The 19,021-nt window shown below is 37.3% G+C and overlaps 1 long non-coding RNA gene across 6 annotated transcripts in view; it reads right to left on the bottom strand.

Moving 5' to 3' along the window:
* Positions 1–19,021, bottom strand: part of LOC112647630 (uncharacterized) — an 87,105-nt gene that overhangs the window by 51,351 nt on the left and 16,733 nt on the right. For 4 of the 6 annotated variants that reach the window (XR_007403934.1, XR_007403933.1, XR_004807067.2 and 1 more), the window contains exons 4-5: positions 6,397–6,476; positions 477–497 (exon numbers count right to left, since the gene is read on the bottom strand). This is a non-coding gene — a long non-coding RNA (uncharacterized LOC112647630). Of the gene's footprint in view, positions 1–476; positions 498–3,600; positions 3,998–6,396; positions 6,477–16,908; positions 17,211–19,021 lie in introns of those variants that run through there. The other 2 variants (XR_003128404.3, XR_003128400.3) reach the window with 2 other exon arrangements.

Raw genomic sequence — 19,021 nt, 5'->3', positions numbered from 1 at the left:
ACAACTGTTCAACCTACTCACTTAGATTGTACAAGGCATCGTTTACACAAAAGCAAATTCTGAAAAGCACTACCATTGATATATATTTTACATATATCTCTAACACATACATATTTTACATGTATCTGTAATACACACAACTCGTGGTCATTTAGAGTTTCAAACATGATTCCTTCCCCCTCCCCCCCAACTGGTTGCAAAGTGAGTTCCTATTTTTATAATCAGTCTTTACTCAGCTAATGTCAGCTATAGTGCTATATATACTTGAACATTAGTTATGAGGCTCACCCTTATATCTTAGTATTATGAGAACCAATGTTTCATTTGATACTCTGTGCCTCAAAGCTGCTTATTATTAAATCATGGAAGCACTATTACTTCCCAAATGGGTTGGCTTTAACCTAATCTCCAAATCCTTACAGGCACATGTCCATGGGCATGTTATTAACCGAGAGTACTTACTCATACAGCCTTACCAATGTGAAGAAACAGGAAATCTGGCAGAGAAAAAATATGAAATATTAATGGTCCATATTCTGTTACAAATTCTTCTGTACCAAAGAAACAAATGCAAAAATGATGATATATATAGCTCCCTTACTCTTGTGTAATGATATATCATGAAATGGCATATGTAATTTCCTAGTCTAACTAGTTATTTCAATATTACTTGGTAGAATAATATTTCATGCATATGAAAACCTTAGGTCCCATCCCACAATCCTTGATATTCCATTTTTGAGATGGAAACCATACCACATAATTTCTGTAATTATTATATGATTTTTTCATGGCAAATAATATGGTACAACCTAAGCTAGCAAAATAAAAAGAGAGAACTTACCATGGGATAGAGAATCATCTCAGATAGCCAAAGACAGATGTAGAAGCCTCAGAAATGAACCCGGAGCAAGTACTAGATCCCATGCAGTGTCTTTTGACTTCACTCTGTTTTGCCGTACTCAGCAAAACCATTTCATTCTTCTCTTATGTCTTAGTCTGCTCTCTTCTGATTCATTAGTTTGTGAGGTAGAGTTTGGCCAGTAATAATTCTTGGGCTTATACATCACTCTTTCCATCATGAGATAGAATAATTTTCTCTCATTCCCAATGTCTAATTCCTAGGGAAGGCATCATAATAATCTTGTCAAAGAGGTGAGGTTCTGCTCCACTGAATGATTCCTTGTGCTCAGGTATAGATTGAGGAAGTAGGCAGTTAATGGAAATGATTATAAGAAATTTCAAAATTGTCTGATATGGTACCTTTAATAAATTAAATTATATTATGTCATTTGCTGTTCTGGTTCAAAACACACCAAACAAACAGAGCAAGTCATGTCCTTGGTTTTTGATGTTTTGAATTTAGGAAGAACTAAAATAAAAACGGAGTAAGTGGAACCTCAATCTCTTTAACTCATTATGCTTTGCTAAAATAGTGACACTAAAGAGACTTTATTTTGCCCAAATTTGGGAGTTCTCCTTGATTTGATCCCATTCAATGTATCCAGATTTTATTCAACACATGCTTTCTGTCGAAGATACCTCAGCCCTTTTTCTTGCTTCCCTAATCTTACTCATTCCTCAAGTTTCTCCCCATCCTGTTTTTTATTAAACTTTCACTTTTTAATATACACTGTATGGGGGGCAAAAATTGCAAGAATAAAAACATTAATTTCTATTTTCAAGGAATTTATAATATTTTAATAAAGGGAAGGGAGACTTTCAAAATAAATAAATAATACCCTCTAATATAGGCAAAAAGAGAAGTATTTGGGTATCTGGAGAAGATTCGAAGAGAGGAATGACTAGCTATTTTGGAGTAAGGGAAAGTAGGAGATGGGGAGATGAAGTTCTGGAAGAATCCATATCACTGTAGTGATCCCTCCTCCCTGTGCTCCTGTTCCCCCTTTAGTTGATGCCATGGAATGTCATATCCATTGGATGCACTGTATTGTCTGTGTACTTTGTCTATTTAATGAGGTTATGACTTTGTGTGATGGATAGGAGTTATCCATCTTCTTCATTTCACAAAACACCTGCAAGCTCTCCATCATGGTGTTGTTTTCAATACTATTTATTAATTAATTTTTCACTTTTCGAAGTTTTAGTGCGTTGTGAAATCTGGGATTTTAACAATTTTTTTCAGCAATTGCAAGAAAAAAAATTATTTGATGCCTGAGAATGAAATAACTATTATCAGCCAAAGTGCTCTTTCTCTAATGCAGTAGAAAATGATGGGAAGGGCAGAGAATCCTGTCAAAAGTGTGTACGAGCTGCAAGTGTGTCATTCGAATGATCAGTCTTGTATATGCTTCACATAAAGCAAAGCTCTTCTTGTGCTTCTTCGTGTAGGCAGCTGGTTTGGGACTATTGCACCCTATGGTCTTCAGATGAGTGCTTAATCACAAACAAGGAGATTTTTTAGACACATGACAATAGCTTTTGTTTGAAAAGGACTTCAGAGGTTAGAAAATGCATTATCATCTTTGCATTAGTTAGCTCAGGCTGCCATCACAAGCCAATACAGATGAGGCGGCTTAAATAACAGAACTTGATTTTCTCACAGATCTGGAGATCAGATCTGGGTATCAGCATGGCCATTCTCTGGTTAGATTTCTTTTCCCGGCTTATAGATGGCTGTTTTCTTTGGTCCCGTTGCCTGGGCCTTTCCTCTGTGTATGCAGGAGGGAGACGGAGAGATAAAAAGAGAAAGAGAGGGAGAGAACTCTCTGGTGTCTTTTCTTATAAGGGCCTTAATCCTATCAGATCAGAGCCCCCCCTTATGACCTCATTTAACCTTAATTACTTCTTTAGAGGCCCCATCTCTAACTATAGCCACACAGGGGTTAAGGCTTCACCATACAAATTTTGGGGGCACACAAACATTAAGTCCAGAATTAATCTGCTACCATCTGTAATCCTCAGATCAGTGAAGGAGGGCAAGGATTTATATCACCATTTGTCAATGAAGACAATGAAGATTCAGGAGCTTGAGGGTTGTTCCAAATCACTGAAACGGGAAAAGGTAAAACTGAGACCTATCATGTCTCAGTACCTTTTTTCCATGTTTCTCTACTTTAAGAGTGCTGGTAGCAACTTTGAGATCAGTAAGGAAGTCCTGTGGAATGCTAGGTAATATGAATTTTAACGTGAAAGAAATCTACCCTTTTATGTTGGCTTTTTTTTTTTTTTTAAAAAAGACTTTTTCAGATGCACCTAGAACCCAGGGGATGGGCAGAGGGTCAGGAAAGGAAAGCAAGAAGAAATGAAACAATAATGAGGCTTCAGGGTACCCCCTACCATCTTCAGATCTAAAGCTGACAACAGTAGAAGTAGGGGAAGCAGTGCAGAAACGTGTTGTGGATCTCAGTGTTTGTTAAGAGGTACTTTAAAGAAACACTCTTCATAGCAATACGGTGGGTCATAATGGTAGGATTATATTTACTAGATGTTAAAACTCGTTCTTTAGTTGTTAACCTTTTATAAGTACTCATCAGCAGTGTATTTCTTTAGAGTCTGAGATACAAAAAGGCCATGCCCGTTATTCATTATTTTAAACAACATGATAAAGAGACATGATACAAAGTAGAATTTTGGAGAAGAACATCTTTTACTATGTGATAAAATTTGTATTTTCAAAGGGAAAAAAAATCCAACGGTAATAACAACAATAGCAACAAAAGGACAAGAAATCAAGCTTCTGGATTTCTAAGGATTCTCATTAATTTTTCCTTAAATGTTTTAGCTTTTTTTTTTTTTTTTTTTTTTTTGACAAAGCACGATGCTAGCTTTGGTGTGATGAACGACCAAGGAGATGGAGATGTACACCTTTCTTTGAAGTGAGGATCATTCAGGCTTCCCTGGTCCTTAGAAATGTCTCATGTTGCCCATTGTCTGCTTCCATTGGCTCTGAAGGAGGCCACCATCCACATTCTGTGCACTTTCCTCTTACCCTTCCACTCTGCACATCCATCACCAAAGCACTGTTCTCAGGGACCTGGGCTCATAAGTAAAGAGAATTGGCTTCATATTTTCCTCTGGAGGAAGGACTTTTTCTTAACTGCTTAATGTATCAGTTAACTCCCTCTTGTCTGCTTAAGGTACTCAGTTACTCGCCAGTGTTCACAGGGTCAGTTGTGGACTCTAGAACTCTCCAGGAAGTTCTATGTCCCAGGCCTCTCCTCCAATCCCTCACCCTTCACCATTCACATCCAAGGCCAGGCTGGCTCTTGACTCTCTGCCTTTATTATTATCATTAGTAATAGTACTGGTATTATTATTATAAAAAAACATATAAAGTTTACCATCTTCACTATTTTTAAGTGTTAACATCCAGTGATGTTAACTATATGGACATTGTTGTGCAATAGGTCTCCAGAACATTTTCATCTTGCAGAAATGAAATTCTACACCCAATAAATAACTTCTCATTTCCCTCCCTTCTGACCCCCTGGAACCATCCTTCTATTTTTTTTTTTTTGTTTGTTTGTTTGTTTCTAAGAGTTTAACTACTTTAGATACTCGTATAAGTGGAATCATGGAGTATTTGCCTTCTTATGCCTAATTTATTTCACTTAATACAATGTTCTCAAGGTTCAATCATGTTGTAGCAGGTGACACAATTACCTTCTCATTTAAGGATAAATCATATTCCGTTGTATGTATATACTACATATTGTCAATCTATTTGCCTTTTGATGGTAGCTTCTACGTTTAGTTATTGTACATAAATGCTGCCAAGTAAATGAAAAGCTGTACAACAAATGAGTGTGTAAATATTTCTCTCAGATCCCATTTTTAATTCGTTTGGATATATATCCAGAAGTAGAATTGTTGGATTGCATGGCAATTAAATTTTTAAAATTTGGGGAAATTCTATATTGTTTTCTGTAGCAGCCACACTGTTTTACATTTCCATCAATCATGTATAGGAGTTCCAATTTTTCCACATCCTCATTAATACTTTTTATCTTCTGTTTTTTTTTTAAGATTTTATTTATTTATTCATGAGACACACACACACACACACAGAGAAGGAGAGAGAGAGAGAGGCAGAGACACAGGCAAAGGGAGAAGCAGGTTCCATGCAGGGAGTCCCACGAGGGACTCAATCCTGGGTCTTCAAGATCACGCCCCAGGCTGAAGGCAGCGCTAAACCACTAAGCCACTAGGGCTGCCCCTATCTTCTGTTTTGTTTTTGATTCTGGCCATACTAATGGGTGCGAGGTGATACCTTATTGTGGTTTTATTTACTTTTTTTTTATTGCAGTATTAATTCATATTTCCCTGATGATTAGTGATACTGAACATCATTGTGTATGCCGGTTGGTCATTTGTATATATTCTGTGGAGAAATTCAAGTCCTTTGCCTATTTGTTTTATTCAGGTAATTTGGGGTTTTTGTTGTTGTATTGTAGGAGATGTTTATATAATTTAGGTGGTAGAAGTGATCTGCAAATATTTTCTTCTATTCCGTATATTGCCTTTTCATTCTTTTTGTTAAAAAAAAAAAGATTTTATTTATTTATTCATGACAGACACAGAGAGAGAGGCAGAGACATAAGCAGAGGGAAAAGCAGACTTCCTGCGGGGAGCCTCATGTGGGACTGGATCCCAGGACTCCGGGATCACCACCTGAGCCAAAAGCAGACGCTCAATCATTGAGCCACCCAGGTGCCCCATCCTTTTCATTCTCTTAATTGTTTTCTTTCCTGTGCAGAAGTTTTTTGTTGTTGAAGTTTGATGTAGCCCATTTTGTTTATTTTTCTTTTTGTTGCCGGTGCTGTTGGTGTCATAATAATAAAAAAAAATTATTGCTGAAGTCAATGCCATGGAGCTTTCTCCATTTGTTCTCTCCTAGGAGTTTTAGTTATAATTTCAGATCTCACATCTATATATTTAATTGTTTTTGGGTTGTTTTGTGTCTATGGTGCCCCGTGGGGGTCACAGTCATTCTTCTGCAAATTGAGATCCAGTTTTCCCAACACCATTTATAAAGAGACTCAAATTCCCCACCAGATAGACTTGGCACTCTTGTTGAAGATGATATGACCACATAGGTCTGAGCTTTCTATTCCATCCCTTTGGTTTGTCTTTAATCTAGCACTGGATTTGATCCAAGCACTGATTTGATTACCATAGCTTCAGTTTTATAACAAGTTTTGAAATCAGGAAGTATGATGACTCCAGCTTTGTGTTTCTTTCTCAAGACTGTTTAGGCTATTCATAATATTCAACCATAGAAGTATTTCAAAATTTTCTTGAACATTTCCTAATGTGGGATCATTAACATTTTATTTTTTATTAGTATCAATGACAGAGCCATAAACATCTGTGAACTGAGAAGAGTTCTTGTCGACTAAAAGCATAGGAATAAATTAAGGGTCTGCCACTTACCAGTTGGGTATCTTTGGACAATTTTCTTCATGTCCTGATCTGGCACCTCATCTAGCAAACAGAGTGTACCACTCACAGAGCTGTTGTGAGAGATAAATGAATTTGTATGCATAAAGCAATTAGAACAGCACTTTATACCGTAGGAGCTTGGTAAAGGTTGGTTATAGCCTTTTATTCCTGCTATGGCTTCTGCCATATCCTAGAGATAGAATTGTTGAACTGTTTGTTCCAGTTGTGAAATAATTGACATATATCACTCTATAAGTTTAAGGCATACAATATGATGATTTGATTTACATATATAGTGAAATGATTACCACAGTAAGTTCAGATAACACCCCTTCTCATAGTGATATAATAAAAAAAGGAAAAAGAAGAGAAAATAAAGAAAAGTTCTTGTGATGAGGACTTCTAGGCTTTACTCTGTTAGTAACTTTGCTATATTGTTAGCTGTAGTTATCATGCTGTACATTACATCCCTAGTACTTATTTATCTCACAAGTCTGATCTCTTTTTCTGTGAGTTTGTTTTTGTTTTGTTTGCTTTAGATTCCACATACGAGTGAGATCATTCTATTTCACTTAGCGTAATGCCTTTAAGGTTCATTCATATTGTTGCAAGTGGTAGGATTTCTTCATTTTTTATGGCTGGATAATATTCCTGTGTATGTGTGTGTGTGTGTGTATGTATGACATTTTATATATATATATATAAAATATATCTCACTATATATATATCACAATTACTTTATCCAGTCAGTGGATATTTAGGTTGTTTCTATGTCTTGGCTATTGTAAGTGATGCTGCTATGAATGTAGAGATGCATATATCTCTTCAAGTTAATGCTTTCATTATCTTTGGATGTATATCCATATATATTCTCCACAGCATTCAGATGTTTTCACCAGCCCTTCTGGTCAGATGGGGTTGGCAGACACTCTCTACAGTGGGTAGGGACATGTTTCAGTCTTTATGCCTGGTTGGGAGGGGGAAGGGCTAATCCAGGGTACTCTCAATTTGCCAGTCTCAAGGTTTGGAAGGGTCCAGGATCTATTCATAGTCTTGTGTATGAATCAATCCTTCTGCCGGTGCATAGCTCAGAAAGCCTCCATATCTGCTACATGGGTTGTTCTGGGGATAACCAGTTCTGTCCACCTCTCAGTTCAAACATCCTGGGTTACATGACTTCTTGGAGCCATTTTCAGCCCTTCCAGTCAGAGAAGGCTAGAAGGTGCTCTTCACAGCAGGTGGGGCTATGACTCAACATTTTCCTGGGCATGAGTAAACCAGGCTCTAAGACTGGCAGGACCCCTTGTTTGAGTATCCAAATCAGGCAGATTTGCACCCCACCAAATTCCCTGGTCACAGTGTGCTCCCAACCTTGTTCTGCAGATGAGCAAAGCTAGTAGTTGGGATTACTACTTAGGCACTTTAGGTATGAACTTGATTTTCCAAGATCTTGTGCTGGTTGCAACAAGCATCTACCTCCTTCTCTGTTACAGATTCCCAATGGTTGGGCCCTGTAGATTCCCCTGAAATCTTCAGGGTGCAAGAACAGAGTAGGGACTCCCACAAAGTGACCCACAGTGCTGAGGAAGGCAGGTTATTCCCTAGGGTAGTCTTTTCCTACTAGAGGAACCTGAGACTCAGAGGAGACTTCTTTTTGTGGTGCTGAACTGGCCCAGGGGAGGGGAAGTGCTGTCAGTGAATAGGCCCTTCTGTTCCCTTCTAATGAAGCCTGATTTAGTCTCCATGGTACAGAGCATTGCTTCAATTGTACCTCTGTGTTCCAGGATTTTCTTCATGGTGTCTTGATCTCAACTAGATGCAATTTGTTTTTCTTGGAGGATGAAGTCAGAAACAATTTATATTACCATTTTGGTGAGGTCACTCACTTATTGAACACTTTTAAGGCTGTACTGTTTATTGAATTTGGTTGTTTTAGTTGCAATTTTAAAAAATTATCCTCATGGTGAGGTGGATATGTTTTATAAACATTTATACTAAAAAAAAAATTTTACAGGTTTTCTAAGGTTCTTAATCTGGAGTCTTTTGAAGGTCTGAATCGTAATTATTTCTTAATTTTCATTTCTCCTGAATCAGCCATCCTCGCTGTCAAGTTTGGGTATTGCCAGAACGATAATCACTTAAATAAGAAGAGTCATGTGTAAGCTGTTGTTTTGGAAACTGGCAGGACTCTGCAGTTTGGAACATGAGGAAAATGAATAATCTCCCACATATAGCACATCAACATCACTGTTGGGCATTCTGCTGAAACTAACTTTGCCTTTTCCTTTCTGTTTTGAGCATAAAAAGATAAACTCTAAAACTGAATGTCAACGAGATGGAAAAATGTGGACAAGGAGAGTCGGAATAAGGGTAGTGAAAGAGAGTGAAAAGATCCTTGTTTGTGATTGAAGCCCATTTAACTTATTCTTTTTTCAATCAGTATTTGGGACATTAAGTTTTTTTCAGTTTTTTTTATTCTTCCACACCAGTGAAGAATTGTAGGATGTTGTTAGGAAGTAATGTATATAAGTCAAATTGAACCAAAGAGACAAAACCCTGTATTGTGAATAACATTTTTATGATAGGATAAGACCTTACACAATTGTGACTGAATCTAGAAGGTAAGGAACTGGAGGGGAAATTGAAGAATTGGTGAAATGTTACTATCCTGCTCTTTTGAAAAATTGCACCAGATTAATACCTTTTTTTTTTTTTACCAAGAATAAACTTATATTGATATATCATCATCATCATCACATCATCATCATCATCATCATCCTAAATCCAGAGTTTACCTTAGAATTCACTCTTAGTGTACATTGTCTTGGATTAGGCAAATGCACAATGACATATATCTGTCATTATCATATTTTGTAGAGTATTTTCACAAGTCTAAAATTCCTCTGTGCTTTGCCCACTTACTTGCAGCCCTTCACTCTGTCCATAACTAACATTTTTATTGTCTCCAATGTCTTGCCTTTTCCACAATGCTATTTATTTGGAATCACACAGTGTGTAACTTTTTCAGATTGTCTACTTTCACTTAGTGATACGCACTTAAGTTTCTTCTGTGTCTTCTCATGGCTCTGTGGCTCATATCTTTTTAGCACTGTATAATATCCCATTGTTTATAAGTACCGCAATTTATTTATCCATTCACTTACTGAAGGACATCATGGTTGCATCAAGTTTTGGCAATCATGAGGAAAACCACTGTAAATGTCTATATGTAAGTTTTTGTGTGGACATGTTTCAAAGTCCTTTGGGTAAATACCAAGTTGTGCAATTTCCAGATTATATGTTAACAGTATGTTTAGTTTTGTATGAAACTGCCTATTTCCCAAAGAGGCAGTGACCTTTTGAATCTTTACCAACAATTTATTAGAATATCTGTTGCTCTGCATCCTCAGAATTGATGATGTTGATGTAGATTTGGGCCATTCTAATAGGTGTGCAGTGGTGTCTAATCATTGTTTTAATTTGTATTTCCCTGATGATATATCATGTGGAACTTATTGCAATAATTTTAAAACTATGTATTACATTTATCATTTTCTATTATTGCCATTAAATTGTTAACTTACACTTTTAGAAATTTATTTTTTTTAATTTATTATTTATGATAGTCGCACACAGAGAGAGAGAGAGAGGCAGAGACACAGGCAGAGGGAGGAGCAGGCTCCATGCACCGGGAGCCCGACATGGGATTCGATCCCGGGTCTCCAGGATCGCGCCCCGGGCCAAAGGCAGGCGCTAAACCGCTGCGCCACCCAGGGATCCCTAACTTACACTTTTAAACGAATATTTTTTCTTACCTTTTACGCCAAACAATTTCTGTAGCCTATCCACAACAAAACAACCCCTCTGAGTGCTCCCTACTATTCATTTCCTTCCAACTATGACACAGGGATCATCTGTGATTTTTATTCCAAGTAATTACTAGTTTCTATCTTTTACATTATATTTCAACAGCTATTTTGACCTATTACTATTATTTAGTGATACTGTTTTCACAATTTGTTTTATTAAAGAATTTATTTATTCGAGAGAGAGAGAGGGAGTGTGTGAATGAGTGTATGGGCAAAAGAAGAGAATCTTTAAGCAGACTTTCCATTGAGCACAGAGTCCTATACAGGGCTGGATCTCAGGACTTGTGAGATCATGACCTGAACTAAAACCAAGAATTGGACACTTAACTGACTGAACCACCCAGGTGCCCCTGTTCTCACAATTCATTCTGTATTCTACAACTTCCTTTTTCTTAAATATATTACATAACTGTATATATATAATGTATTATGTAATTATATTTAGAAAGGGCCTCTCTAATGGCAGTATTTCTAAGTCTATGTATGCCTGAAAAATATATATATATATTTTAGCTACTTAATACTTCTTTCAATGGACAGGTACCACTCTTATTCTAGTTTATTTTAAATAACATTTTTCCCATTTATTTTATTCTACAACTTAAAAATGATTTTTCTTTACCTTTTCAGTTGTACAATTTCATCACATTATGCCTAGCAATTTTTTTTGCATGCTTTGATTTTTTCTTTGCATTGATTCTGCCTTGAATTTTGTTACTATCACTATTCTGCTCTGAGAACTTACTGTCATTATTTCTTTGATTACTTCCCCTCCTTTATTCTCTCCTTCCTCTTGGTCTAGAATACTATTAGGTTTCTTTTGGAACTTTTATTTTTACTCTTCATGGTTCTTGACCTCCACAAACCATTTTCTACGAAGAGAGAAGCCATCTGCTCCATTCTTCACCACACTAACTCAGTTGTGGTAATTTGGTTACATAGTACAACTTGAATCCTTGGGGAAAAAAATTGATTTCACATTTTAAATTTCTGAATTCTTTATCTTTTTAGGGGTCCTGACAGGGTTGCCACTGAGGGCTTGTAAGGTTGCTCTTTTATTGGAAGTCAACCAGAGAACCTAAATCCTTTTAACATTACCTATTGATATCATCATTGAGTAAAGACTAGTGATAGCATCTTTAATGACTTACTTCTTTGGGGTCTGGTTATCCTTTGTTGGTCACAGATGACTGTCATATAAAAGACACCCTTCCTGCCCTCACCTAGGGCTTGTTCCCTTATGTCTGGTTTCCTTACACTTCAGCATTTTGGGGATTTCTGTGAACCTGATCGCATAGCCCCCTATCTATCTCTCCCTACCTAGCCCTGCCTGGCCTTTACTCACTGTGTTTGTTTGCATTTATTTTACTTCTCTTTCGATGTAGTTCTGATTATAGGAAATACTGGTTCAGATCACTAGAACTGATTTGAATGCATATTCTTAAACCAATAGGTTTTCCAGGAAGCCCCATTCTTCCTCTAAACCAAAAGTGTGCTTCTCATTCTGCAGGCTTTCTCTCCTGCTGGTTTCCCTTATCAATTAATTATCTTTCCTGAATTCTACAAATTGTTTGTGTTTGTGTGTACTTGTGTGTGCTTATACCAAGGCTATTATAGATTAAATATTTAAAATATCATAATGTCTTTCATATTTATTTTAAGGCCTTGAGGTAAGAGGTTTTATATATGTGTATATATATATATATATATATATATATATATATATATTCCCCATCTTGATTCATCTTTTCTTATTGAATATAAGAAATACTTAGATTTTAAAAAATAGGAAGTATTGGTCTACCCATAGCTGAGAAGGTGATACTTACAATGAGTCTTGGAAAATAGATAAAATTTTATCAAGAAAAAAGTTTGTCACAACCTGAAATCCTAAGGAAATCTCATCTACTTGGATATTGTCAGAGGTTTGTTGCATCAGTCCAGAAACTCCTCTTGGTATTTAAGAAAGAGGAATTTTTATACAGGGACTTAAACACAAAGTATAAGAAGGCTTATGCTGCTATCCAAAAATCAGTAATTACAAAAAGCTGCTATCATCTTTAGGGTAGAGGAGCAGAAGGAAAAGTGGAGTTACACAGAGGCCATGCACGGTGTATTGATCAAGCGTTCAGGATCAGAAGTGGCCCCCGAAAACCCCCTATTGTGGCATAAGATTGTATTTTTCTCAGAATTAATAGAGCCAGAACAAGCCAATTTTCAGACAGGTAATGACAACTACTCTAAGGCTAATATATTTTTATCCTGTATTTTGGTTATAATAATTTTCATTGTATTTTTAATGGATTTAATTTCCCTTTCCATTTATTTGCATATTTTATTAGAAATCTTGGAATTACAAATGTTGAGTCAGATGAATATGTTCCATTGACTATTAAATATAACTCAATATGCAGCACCTTTGCACGACAAGGAGTTGGTGGTGTTTATTTGGAGTCAACATGGAAGATAATATTAGGAAATCTCATTGTATATAGTTGAGGCAATGTGTAGAAAGTATTTTGAGGAGTAAAAGGAAGAATGAATGTTGCCAGAAAACAAAATGAACTCCTAGGTCTACCCTACACATCAATTAAAGTACAGGAAACTAAAAAAGGCCTAGTTGGTACTAACAGTTCCAACTTCTGTAAATTTTATGACTATTCAGTCATTATTGATATTTTAGGATGATTGGAGGATACTTTATGGCTTTCAAATTAAGTCCTCACTATTTAAGATAACAAATTACACAAAGAGTCAGAACTGAAAACATATTTTATACATATATAAACTTGTCAGGCACAAAGAGAAAATTAATTGGGAAATGTGCCTTTCCTGAGAAAAATATCAGGCACTGCTGTGTCCCAGCACGTGTGGACAATGTAGGCAGAAAATTCCTCTAGGGGAACAAGATGCTAGAAAGCTTCCTAAATTTACTTTTTGACCCCTTCAATACTAGCATGCTTGCACTTTTTGCCTGCATCATATCCCATTTGGTCCAACTTTTCTCACAGGCTGGAGGATCATGTCAGAGTAGGGTCAAGCTTGGAAGGCCATGAGAATGATTCCCAACAGATTCCATCTGCTGCCTATCTCAGTAATGCCACTTTCTGCAGCCCTGGGAGTTGAGTAAGTTCAACCAGGGAAAGGAGCTCTTGGAAAAGTGCAGCCCTTCTGGTGAAGCACGGGAGGATATCCTAAGGGCTATGAATAACAGATAGCACAACAACGTAAAATGAATGAAATAAATCTCTTTTAAAAATGAGAGAAGATATTATCCACATTAATCCTGAACACACAGTTTTGAGAAATAACCAGTGGTGCACACTCTGTGTATTTGTCAGCTATTGCTTAATAATGCTGCTACAAATAGATTCCTCATTCAGTGGCTTACCATGACAATTTAAATTTTTATTAGTTGTAACATGTCTGTGGTTCAACTGGAATTAGCCTCTGGTCTTCTTTACATCTCTCCATATTCTCTTTGGAAGCTACAGTTCCAAAGACATAGTGTTAAGGATCACTGAAGTGCAAGGGTCCACCCAAATGTGCACGTACCTATAACACTTTGCTCATGTCACAACCACTAATATTCCACTGTGCAAGCAACTCAAGGGGTGGAGAAGACAAATCTGTTCACCATGAAGCCACCCCAAAGACCTGATTTTAACTCTTTTAAAGGAAGAAGTAAAGAGTTGAGGGATTGATTCAATGTACCATTATCTACCCACTTGAACAAAATTATGTATTACCCTCACCTCTCCCATAAAGCACCCCAAAGTTCCATTTGTTTATGGCATCAGGCCCAAAGCCCAGGAGTTTGGGATCTATATCACATCTTGAAACAAATACTCTAGATTTGGAGACCCAGGAGCTCAAAGGCCACTTCACCTCCTCTAACCAGTCACCTTTGCCAACATTAGAACCACAGCACATAGGATGTAATAGAAACTAGATAGTTGTATGTAGCATTAGGTATGGAGACATGGTGGCTGAAAAAAATGAACTCAGTGGATGAGTAGAAGAACTACAAGGATAAATCCAAGGAGTGGATAGTGAGTCTGAATATGCCATTTTAGAACTCTCTTGAAGGCACCAGGAAGGGATAAAGAGATGGAAATAAAGACTGAAACACTGAAATAAGAAATATAGAATTAGAAGTCTCAACATCTGTTATAATAGGATTTTTAAGTGCTGAGAAAAAAAATAAATGGAGGGGAGGAAGTATTTTTAAAAATATAATCACAGAAAATTTTAGAATTGTTTAAAAATAGAGAACTTCATTTGACAGAGATGCTAAAGAGCCAAACAAGTAAGTAAGAACTGATATTCATAGCTGACACATTATATTTAAATATTGGAAGATTAAACATTAAGCAACGATTCTAATATGTTCTATGAATGGAAGAAGATTGTTTATAAGGAATACAATTCAGACTGAGTTAACCTTAGAGTTCTCAAAAGAATTACCAAATGCAAAAAGACAATAAATACTTTCAGAAAGATGGGATGAGGACTTCAAATTTGGAATTTCAGATCAAACTAAATTATTGCTTTAAAGTGAAAGACACTAAGGTCATAGGCACTTGAGAAAGTTTATTACAAAATAATTTACTTTGAAAGTTCTCATAGAAGAAGCAGTCTAGGAACTAGAAGGAAAAAGTCAAATCTAGGAGAAATAAAACTGAGATGGCAAATAATTTATTAAATTTATTGTATATATTTTTAAAGTGAAACATTTTTCAAGGTGCATATATATATATATATATATTTAAACATCAAATGGTATACTTTAAATATGTGCAGTTTATAGTATGTCATTTATAACTCAATAAAGCTGTAAAAAAACAGGCATACTAATATAAGAATAAATTGTGGCTGAGGATCACATGCCAGTGAGATTGGGTGAAGAAGTCAAGAAGGAGGTAGCAGTATAGGGAAGACATAAATAACCTAGAAGTCAATAAGATTATGAAAGAAAAAAAAAAAGGTGTTGATTTAATTAGTTAGTAAAAGCAACAGAAAAATTAAAACAATTTTCTTTTTCTTTTTTTTTTTTAAGATTTTATTTATTTATTTGAGAGAGAGAGCCAGAGAGAAACACAGTATAAATGGAGGGAAGTGGCAGAGGCAGAAGCAGACTTACTGCTAAGCAGAGACCCATGGGATGACGACCCAAGCCAAAAGCAAATACTCAACCAACTGAGCCACCCAGGCGCCCCCAAAACAATTTTCAAAACAGAAGAAAATGTGATATGTACACTAGTATATAGGAAGAGAGGAAAAAGAAAATAAAAAAACTAAAGTAAAATAAAATGTAAACACATTGAGGTGGCAAATTTAAATCTATATACTTACAATAAATATAAATGACAGAGATGAAACAGGATCCAGCAGAAGGACTGCAGATTGAGAACGGTTTCCTACAGAGCTCCATGACAATCTGATGCCACTGAGCATTTAAGGCAATGTGTCCTGTCAGGTGGTAGAATGTGCAGTCTGTCTGTCATACAGCTGCATCCAGAAGGCTGGCTCTCCCATCTCTGATCACACCTTTGGAGGTGCTGGTGTATACACAGCTGACAGTGCAGGTAGCGGCCAGGTAGCACATCACACTACAGTAATTCTAGCTACCCTGTAGAGCCTGAGTAAGGAAAGGGTTAAGGTTTAGGCAGGGAAAGGTAGGGGGCCCCTGACTAGGCTCTGAGACTATTCCTGGTAGGCAAAAGTACTAAGTCACAGTGAACAAGTGATAAGGGAATAGACCAGACCACCTGGCCCTGCCTTTTAGGGAGTATTTTTCTTTGGCAGCTTACAATGTAATCACAGAAAATGGCCAAACCTCAAAGTAAGTCATGAAGGGTGTTATTAATAGTCCTTGCTCAAACCAAGACAGCACAAGAATCTCAAGGCCACAAGCTCCCTGGTCAAGTTCTCAATAAAAGACTGACCCTAAAAACCCTCAGTGGCAACCCATTTGGGACCCGGCTCACTTTAAAGAGTTTTTTCTTTCCTTTCTGTTCTCATCTCCCCTTAATAAACTTTCACTTCACTTCACCCCTTTGTGTCCAAGAGATTCATTCTTCGACTCTGTGAGACAAGAACCCTGCAATCCTGTAACACTGAGATTCTGTACCACCCCACATGCAGGTCTATAGGACAATCTACACATGTTGCTGTTTCTGTCTCTGAAATTCCAAGGAATGTTATTTCCAGCTCTGGCATCACACATTGCTTATCTCAAAGGCCTCTCTAATAGAAACCTTAAGAGGATAGTAAAAAGGAGATTTGCCTTTCAGTAAGATGATGATCTAGGGATTCTGAATGGTCTTCTATTCCCTGAAAAACCTACATATGCTGGATATATAACAGGAATGTGGTTTTAAGTACATTGTTAGCCCTATAGGAAGGAATGAAACATCTCTCAGGGTTAGAGGGGAAAATAAGGAGGAGTTAATTGACACTTAGCAGGTAGGTGAATATGAATCAGAGGAAAATGCTGCCCTAGGGACCTCCTGTGGCAGATGAACCAGATTGTTTATTAGAGGGATTAAGATCATAAACACATATAGGAAATAATCCAGGAACAAGAGGGGAAAAAAAAAGCTTAAGAGAAAACAAAATTCAGGTAGTAAGCTATTGAGTATTTTTATTATTAATGTTCCATGCACACTGGACAAATACAGTTATATTCTCTTTCACCTTTGCCATCTCTCTGTGGAGACATGGCTCAGCTAGTCCATTGTTTCAAAGAGGATGAGGAGTATGTGGAACAATCCTGATTTGATCTGTAGCTTAAGATCAAGCTCAGCAGACACAGCTTACATCAGCTTCTCTCTTGGCTCAGTCTTGCCTCCCTTGTTCTTCTTAGGACACAGGCAAATCATGGCCCCAATAAATTGTCTGCAACTAATTTTCTGAAAATCTAGATCAGCCAACCTGAAGACACATGATTGTTGCTTTAAGCTACTGAGTTTTCGAGTAGTTCGTCATATAGGATATTATAGTACTTGCTCACCAGTGCATGACTGACAGACTCTGTACTTGCAGTTTCCCTGGTGGAAAATGAGTATCCAGGATTGGATTTAAGAATGATCACTATGTGCTGGGAAAATTGGACATCCACATGCAGAAGAATGAAACTAGACCACTCCCTTTCACCATACACAAAGATAAACTCAAAATGGATGAAAGATCTAAATGTGAGACAAGAGTCCATCAAAATCCTAGAGGAGAACACAGGCAACACCCTTCTTGAACTCGGCCACAGTCACTTCTTGCAAGATACATCCACGAAGGCAAAAGAAACAAAAACAAAAATGAACTATTGGGACTTCATCAAGATAAGAAGCTTTTGCACAGCAAAGGATACAGTCAACAAAACTAAAAGACAACCTATAGAATGGGAGAAGATATTTGCAAATGACATATCAGATAAAGGGCTAGTTTCCAAGATCTATAAAGAACTTCTTAAACTCAACACCAAAGAAACAAACAATCCAATCATGAAATGGGCAAAGGACATGAACAGAAATCTCACAGAGGAAGACATAGATATGGCCAACATGCACATGAGAAAATGCTCTGCATCACTTGCCATCAGGGAAATACAAATCAAAACCACAATGAGATACTACCTCACACCAGTGAGGATGGGGAAAATTAATAAGGCAGGAAACCACAAATGTTGGAAAGGATGCGGAGAAAAGGGAACCCTCTTGCACTGTTGGTGGGAATGTGAAATGGTACAGCCAATGTGGAAAACTGTGTGGAGGTTCCTCAAAGAGTTAAAAATAGACCTGCCCTACGACCCAGCAATTGCACTGTGGGGATTTACCCCAAAGATACAGATGCAATGAAACGTCGGGACACCTGCACCCCGATGTTTCTAGCAGCAATGTCCACAATAGCCAAACTGTGGAAGGAGCCTCGGTGTCCATCGAAAGATGAATGGATAAAGAAGATGTGGTCTATGTATACAATGGAATATTCCTCAGCCATTAGAAACGACAAATACCCACCATTTGCTTCAACGTGGATGGAACTGGAGGGTATTATGCTGAGTGAAGTAAGTCAATCGGAGAAGGACAGTGTATTTTCTCATTCATTTGGGGAATATAAATAATAGTGAAAGGGAATAGAAGGGAAGGGCGAAGAAATGTGTGGGAAATATCAGAAAGGAAGACAGAGCATAGAGACTCCTAACTCTGGGAGGCGAACTAGGGGTGGTGGAAGGGGAGGAGGGCGGGGGGTGGGGGTGAATGGGTGACATTCACTGGGGGGGGCACTTGACGGGATGAGCACTGGGTGTTATTCTGTATGTTGGTAAATTGAACACCAATAAAAAATAAATTTATTAAAATAAAGAAAAAATGATCACCATGTTTTCTCAAAATCAGAGAGCTTGCTTTTTCTGTCATACGGTAAAAGGCCCAAGGAAAGACCATTTGAATACACAATGAGAAAGAGGCAAGGATGAGCGCTGTCACCAGAAACCAAATGGCTAGAAACTTGATCTTAAAATTCTGGCCTCTGGGCCTTTAATACACTCTATTGTTTTAACCACACGATCTGTGGTATTTTGTTACAGCAGCGCCCTAAACACTAATATAATGAGGCTCCACCCAGGTTCTCTCTTAAGCTCCACCACATCCCCACAGCTACTGGAAATTTTATTGCTGAAGATTCACGGACTGTCACTGCATATGACCTTCTGCCACAAGGAACTGCCTTGGAATGTGCCTTCTCCT

The sequence above is a fragment of the Canis lupus genome, chromosome 19 (genome assembly GCF_003254725.2).
Source record: "Canis lupus dingo isolate Sandy chromosome 19, ASM325472v2, whole genome shotgun sequence".
NCBI lineage: Eukaryota > Metazoa > Chordata > Mammalia > Carnivora > Canidae > Canis > Canis lupus.
Note: the sequence above shows the minus strand (reverse complement) of the source record. Positions and strands in the feature narration are given on the sequence as shown.